Source organism: Panthera uncia (assembly GCF_023721935.1).
Source record: "Panthera uncia isolate 11264 chromosome C1 unlocalized genomic scaffold, Puncia_PCG_1.0 HiC_scaffold_3, whole genome shotgun sequence".
Classification (NCBI taxonomy): Eukaryota; Metazoa; Chordata; class Mammalia; order Carnivora; family Felidae; genus Panthera; species Panthera uncia.
This window is the reverse complement of record NW_026057584.1, coordinates 92,317,503-92,324,823: the sequence shown is the minus strand read 5'-3', so window position 1 is coordinate 92,324,823 and position 7,321 is coordinate 92,317,503. Positions and strand designations below refer to the sequence as shown.

At 43.7% G+C, this 7,321-nt stretch overlaps 1 long non-coding RNA gene across 3 annotated transcripts in view; it reads left to right on the top strand.

The window, feature by feature from the left end:
* Positions 1 to 3,016: 3,016 nt before the first annotated feature.
* Positions 3,017 to 7,321, top strand: part of LOC125911656 (uncharacterized) — a 325,018-nt gene continuing 320,713 nt past the window's right edge. For all 3 annotated transcript variants that reach the window (XR_007454404.1, XR_007454405.1, XR_007454403.1), the window contains exon 1: positions 3,017 to 3,087. This is a non-coding gene — a long non-coding RNA (uncharacterized LOC125911656). The remainder of the gene's footprint in view (positions 3,088 to 7,321) is intronic.

Sequence of the window (7,321 nt, the reverse complement as noted above, 5' to 3'; positions counted from 1 at the left end):
GCTATTGATGTTATTGCCATAATACATGTTGTTATTGCTGGAAGATATGCCCTTCCCTTTTTGGAGTAGATTTCCTGAGTAGCATGGCCTCTGGATCCTTCTTTATGTTGTCATCACAACTGGGGGTGACTTTTTAATCATCGGAGAGGGATCCTGACAGCCAATACTGCTCAGCCAATACTGCAACTTAGCTGCTTGTGAGACTCATCTTATCCCTTAAAAAAAAACAAACAAAAAAAACCTATAACCTTCTGTCTTTCCTATAATATGCTATTTTCCTACCTCAGTGACATGTATGATAAATAATGCATACTGGTAATTTTAGAAAATCATTTTATTTTCAGGCACTTTTTATATAGAGTCTAATCAATATTTATACTTATTCAAGGGATTTTCTTTCTCTGTTTTTTTTTTTTTTTCATTACAAGGGTTTTCTCTTCTTATAAATGCTTGACCTTGTATCAATTCACAAGTCTTTCCTCTAGTGTAAAACCCAGCCACGAAGATTATCTCCACACTCCTTCTCACTAATCAGGAAGTGTTTACAGGAAATGGGCCCAATCCCATGTTCCATTTTTGCTAGCTCTTCACATTTGGATGTAGTTTGGGAAATTGAATTACACCTCCAGCCCAATGCCAGTGTCATTCTTTCAGCAATATTTACGGTGCTGGGAGTGGGAGATTATAAAGACCCAAGGTGATTAAAAATAGCTTTGCATTGAAATGACTCTTCAGAGGCCCTATTCCTCCACTTCAAAATTTAATATTAAGAAATATTCAGGCCCTGAACTGTTTACCCAAGTATATCTTGAATCTCCTAGCAAAGCAAGGGATTCTGGTCATGGGGAGTTTAACTGGGGTGAAGGTCCTGGGGGTCTGAGGGTCCAGGGTCTAGGCTGGCTCCCACTGGTGGGCCATACGTTAAGGGGAAGTCGCTCAACCTTTCTGGGCTTTTGCTTCTGGGTCAGTTGAATGAAGAGCCTGCTTCAGTGAATCTAGTGAGTGTGCAGGCTGCCAGTCTACAAGGATACTTGTTGCATTCCTACCTTGTACCAGCACTGTGCTGGGTGCTGTAGACACAGCCATGAAGGAGACTCACCAGCCTAGGTGATGATGGAAGACACCAGTGTGCTGGTGCTCAGGCCCAAAGCACAGCTTGTGGACCTGTGTGACTGGCTTGGTCATAGTTTCCTGCCAACCTTTAGGCCTGTGCGTGAGTTGAGCCCTGGTGACCAGTTCAGTCTCTCACTTGGTTCCCCTTCCTGCTGACTGACTTCACCCCAAGGCAGGATATAGGGGAACTTGTGAAAACATTGCCTCAGAAGAAGAGGAAGTGGGCAGAGCTTAGCTGTCTCTCCTCCCTGAGGCTCCTTGACTCTGCTCTTCTGCCAGGGATGGTTTTTGCGTTCCCAGGGACTCCATGAGGAGGAAGTTGAAGCCAGTTCCACAAAAGACCCTTTCAGGGCAACGGATGCCCCCTCCTTTAAGTTGTAGACAAACAGGTGTCTCTAGCATTTAAGGGAGAGCCAAAGAAAATCTACTTGAATGATTAGATGCTATGCCCACTCAGAACATGGAGGCAACTTTTCTTATTAAAGAGTTCTGCTTTGCCTTAGCAGTCAAAAAGAATAGCAGTTAAGAAGTTCTCAAGACACATTGGAGGAGCAGAAAGAAGGCCGGGGAGGTGGGGTAGGGCTGGATGGTGCAGACCTGGAGGGCCATGTGGTTCAGACACCATCTGTTACTCTAAGGAAGGGGGTCTCAAACTCTAGCAGTGCCAGAATCACCTGTAGGGCTTGTTCAAACTCAAATTCATTGTTCCTGATTCAGTAGGTCTGGGTGGAGCCTGAGAATTTGCTTTTCTAACAAGTTTCCAGGTGACGTTGATTCTGCTTTTTGCACCACCTGGCTAAGGGGAATGGCTTCAAGGGAGTACAGTCTTAATCAGTGTAATATTGGCTCAACCAACCTCATCCTTGGAATATTAATAAGCTGAGACAAAAGCCCTTGATGTGTTGGATACTTTAGAAAGCTCTTAGCAGTGAGACATTAGAAGGGTGTTTCTCAAGTGCAATTCACAAACCATTTCCATCAGAACCAGGTAGGATCCCAGTATTTAAAATGTGGTTCCCAGACCAGCAGCATGGGCATCACCTGTGTGTTGGTTAGAAATGCAGACTCTCGTTGCACTACTAGGTATTTATCCAAAGGATACAAAAATGCTGAATTGAAGGGGCACACGTACCCCAATATTTATAGCAGCACTATCAACAATAGCCAAATTATGGAAAGAGCCCAAATGTCCATCTACTGATGAATGGATAAAGAATATGTGACGCACACACATACACACACACATAATGGAATATTACTTGGTGATCAGAAAGAATGAATTCTTGCCATTTGCAGCAATGTGGATGGAACTAGGGGATATTATGCTAAGTGAAATGAGTCAGTCAGAGAAAGATAGATATCATATGATTTCACTCTTATGTGGAACAGAGGGGAAGGGAAAGAAAAATAAGATAACAGAATCCCTCTGTTAGAGGGAGGCAAACCATAAGAGACTCTTAAATATAGATAACAAACTGAGGGCTGCTGGAGGGGAGGTGGGTAGGGGATGGGTTAAATGGGTGATGGGCATTAAGCAAGGCACTTTTTGAATGAGCAGTGGGTGTTGTATGTAAGAGATGAATCACTGGGTTCTACTCCTAAAGCCAAGACTACACTGTATGTTAACTAACTTGAATAAAAAAAAAAAAAAAAAAAAAAAAGAAATGCAGACTCTCAGGTTTCACATCTACTGAACCAGAACCTACTTTTAAGTAAGATCTCCAGTGACTTGTAGGCACATTATAGGTTGAGAAATACTATTCTAGGGGTTTTTCAGATGTGCCTCTAAGGTGAGTAGTGTTGAGGGTAGGGCAGGGAAGGTGGGAAATGCTGCTATTATGATCTAGAATTGTTACATACTAGCTCAGCCTACCTGGATATTGAGGTGGGTGTGGTTCTGGGTGGGGACTTTGCCCGGGACCATGGCTTAAGCCTTTACAGAGTATATGTTCCTGGAAACAAAGCCTAGAGAAGGTAGGGTGTCTTCAGCGTGTAGACTGTCAGTATTGACCATGTATTTTTGAAGATCGACATGCAACGTATGGTAGTTTCCCTTTATCCAAGGGGAATAGGTTCCAAGACCCCCAAGGGATGCCTGAAACTGTGGGTAGTACCGAACCCTATACATGTATTTTCCTATACATACACACCTGTGACAAAGTTTAATTTATGAGCTAGGCACAGGAAGAGATTAGCAACAATAAAAATAAAATAGAACAATTATAACAATATACTGTAGCAGAAGTTATGTGAATGTGGTCTCTCCCACAATATCTTATTGTCCTGTGCCCACCCTTTTTGTGATGCTAAGAGGTGATAAAATGCCTGCATGATGAGATGAAGTAGGTGAATGATGCAGGCACTGTGACCTAGCATCAGGTTACTGCTGACCTTATGGCCATATGTCAGAGGGAGGATCATCTGTTTCTGGACCGCAGTTGACCATGGGTAATTGAAATCACAAAAAACAAAGCTGTGGATAAGGGGGAGACCACTGTGTTTCTTTAGCTTCTACATGACAGAGAATGTATGGAAGGGTTTGGAATAGGTCATGGCTAAAAGGGAGGAGCAAGGGAGGGAAGGAATAGTCTCAGGTCAGGTTCCTGGAAAATATAACCCAAGGAGAATTGCCCACTTTGATATTTCTTAGGGTGTAGAGGGTGGGTGAAGTGAGAAAACATGGCGGGATCTTATTTCCTGCCAGGCATCACTAATAGTATCTTCCAAAGGGCCTAGAAAAGGTTTTTATTTTTTTTAATGGCTTTATTAAGATGCAGTTGACATACCATTTACCCAGTAAGTGTACAATTCAGTTGTTTTTAATACCACCATCTAAGTTTAGAATATTGTCATCACCCCCAGAAGAAACCTCATACCCACTAGCAGTCATTCCCTATCATGCTCCTCCTCCCATTGCCCTAGGCAGCCACTAAATCTTTCTGGCTCTGTAGATTTGCCTCTTCTGGACAATTCATATAAATGAAATCATATAATATGTGGTCTTTTATGACTGACTTCTTCCTTAGCACAGTGTTTTCAAGCTTCATCCATGCTGTGGCATGATTCAGTATTTCATTTCTTTTTATTACTGAATAATATTCCATTGTATGGAAATGCTACATTTTGTTTATTCATTCATCAGGAGATGGGTATTTGGGTGGTTTCCACCATTTAGCTATTGTGAATAAAGTTGTTAAAAATATTCACGTGCTGGGCGCCTGGGTATTTCAGTCGGTGGAGCTTCTGACTCTTGATTTTGGCTCAGGTTATGATCGCATGGTTGTGAGATTGAGCCCTGCCTTGTGCTCCGTGCTGTGTGTAGAGCCTGCTTAAGATTCTCTCTCTCCCTTTCCCTCTGCCCCTCCCCTGCTTGCACTATCTTTCTCTCAAAAAAGAAATATTCATGTGCAAGTTTTTGCGTGGACCTATGTTTTCATTTCTCTTGGGTATATGCCTAGGAGTGAAATTGCTGGGTCATGTGGTAACTCTACGTTGAACCTTTTGACAGACTGCCAGACTGTTTTCCAAAGTGGCTGTAACATTTTACATTCTCATTAGCATGTTCCAGGGCTCTGTTTTCTCCATATTCTTATAAACACTTGTAATTATCTGTCTTGTTGATCACAGTCATACTAATGGGTGTGGGTATCTCACTGTGGCTTTGATTTGCATTTCCCTGATGGCTAATGATGTTGAACATCTTCTCATGTGCGTATTGACCACTTGTATATGTTCCTTGGAGGAATACCTATTCAGATCCTTTACCTGTTAAAATTTTTTTTTGTCTTTTTATTATTGAGTTGTAAAGGTTCTTTGTATATCCTGGATACAAGTCCCTTGTCAGATATATGGTTTGCAAATATTTTCTACCATTGTGTGGATTGTTTTTTTTTCCACTTTCTTAATGGTGCCTTTGAAGCACAAAAGTCTTAAATTTTGATGAAGTCCCATTTATCTGTTTTATCTTTTGTTGCTTGTGTCTTGGTGACATATCTAACAAGGCTTTGCCTAACTCAGGGTCACTGTTATGCCCAGAATTCATGATCCCCAAATACCGCCAGGGAGCCGAGTCCGATGTAAAAGCAAAAGAGCCTTTATTCGACCTAGCTCGAGCTCAATCCCCTACCTGCACCGACACAGCCACAGCGGTGAGATACTGGGGAGAGAGAGCCAGTTTCAAAAGGACAAAGGTTTTATTGGGGCCTAGGGGCAGTTGGTGAGGTAATGGCTATGGCCTCAGCCGATTGGCTGGGGAAGGGTCCGAGTCCTGTTAGGCAGGTGAGGGGGTGGTTACTCAAGGGGAGGAGGTGTGGTCAAGGTGAAGGACACAGAACAAGATGGAGTCGGCCGGCGTAGGCCCGCCCTTTCAGTCACAAAGATTTACTCCTGTTTTTTCTAAGGGTTTTTATAGTGTAGATCTTACACGTAGGTCTATGATCCATTTTGAGTTAATTTTTGCTTTTTTGTATAGGAAAGGGGTGCAACTTCATTCTTTTGCATGTAGCTATCCAGTTGTCCCAGCACCATTTGTTGAAAAGACTAATCTCTCCCTATTGAATTAGTTTGAATCAATTAGTTGATTTTTTTAAGGCTACCTTTATATTAGACTTACTTAGGGAATATTAGAAATATACTCATGCCTCTGCCCCTCCTCAGTCCAAGTAAATCAAAATCTCTGAGCGTGAGGATCCCCAGGTGATTCTAATGCACAGTCAGGGCTGAGAACCATGGGCTTAGGGTGTGGTTCTCAAAACGTGCTCTTCATCCCAGCGGCATTGGCAAAAGCCAGAAACTTATTAGAAATGCAAATTCTCAGGCCCTCTTCCAGACTTGCTGGAATTAGAAACATCAAGAGTGAGGCCCAGCAATCTGTGTTTCAGCAAGGCCTGCAGGTGATTCTCCTGCACATTGAAGTTCAAGAACCCCTGGCTCTGACCGGAGTTTTAAGTGGCAGCAGTCTGCCTTCTGGCAGCAAACTTACTGTGAGTCATCTGCTCCTGTACTCACAGGGGGCCCAAAGGAGGCAGAGCCCACCATCTCTGCCTTAGGGTCCTCTGGGGCCCAGTGTCTCCTGCCATCATTGCTGTTCATATGAATCCTGTCGTAGACTCCGGGTCTAGAGTTCTTTCTCCTCTAGCAAGAAAGCAGGATGCAGGATTAAAACGTGAGAGATGGCTGATGCCTGGGAAAAGACAAGTGCCTGGATTAAGGGTCCTTGCTCCATTTTTATGAGGACCAGAAGGCTTACAAACATGGTGATGGAGGTGCACAAAGTGATTATGAAACTGTGAACATTAACTCATGGACGTGTGGGAAAGGGAGTCTTGAAGATATTTGGGGTTGGGGGTTAATACAAAACAAAATCCTGGTGCTGGGCGGTCTGTTGAAAAGTTGTTTACAGCAGACGTGAGGCACCACTTCTGTTTACCTAAACTGGTCTAGGGGACAAGAAAGAGCAGTAACCTCAGGGTTAACAAGGCACCTTTCTTTTGTTAATTAGCTCCACTCTGGGCAACTGTGGCCTATGGCCCTATTTACCTGTTTACCTAACTTGGTCCTTCCTTCCTGTGAAAGCAGCTTTCTGCGTTTGTACTAAGTTGGGGGGCATATCCGCCCTGAATACCCAATCTTATTTACCTCATATACCTTTGTATTGGGGCCTTTGCCTTCCCTCTCTATCCTGGAGCCTTGGCTCCGCCCTCACTATACTGGGGCCTTTGCCCCGCCCTCTGTATAGTGGGGACTTTGCCCCGCCCTCTCTATACCTATTTACTTAATCTTCTTTAACCAAACTTGAGCATCCTATGGCTTCATAGTTTTTTATGCCTTGTTAACCCACCAGTGCAGGCTCAGGGAATTCCTAAGCTTATTCTCCACAGAATCCTTCTCTTCCTAGGCTGAAAGGCCTGTCTGCAGAAACAGCCTTTGCTCAGCTCTTACTGACTTCATTATGGGGCTGGTGACTGTAATGAAAATAAGGCACAGTCCTTGTGCTCAAGGGACTTCTATGACCAGTGTTCCTGAACTCACTGATCTGCCCAACATGCCCCACTTCTCACAAATGGGCTATTTAATTCCTACCTCAAAATCTGAAGCAGGCTCCAGGCTCCGAGCTGTCAGTGCAGAGCCGGATATGGGGCTTGAACCCACGAACTGCAAGGTCATGACCTGAACCGAAGTCGGGCCCTTAACTGACTGACACACCCAG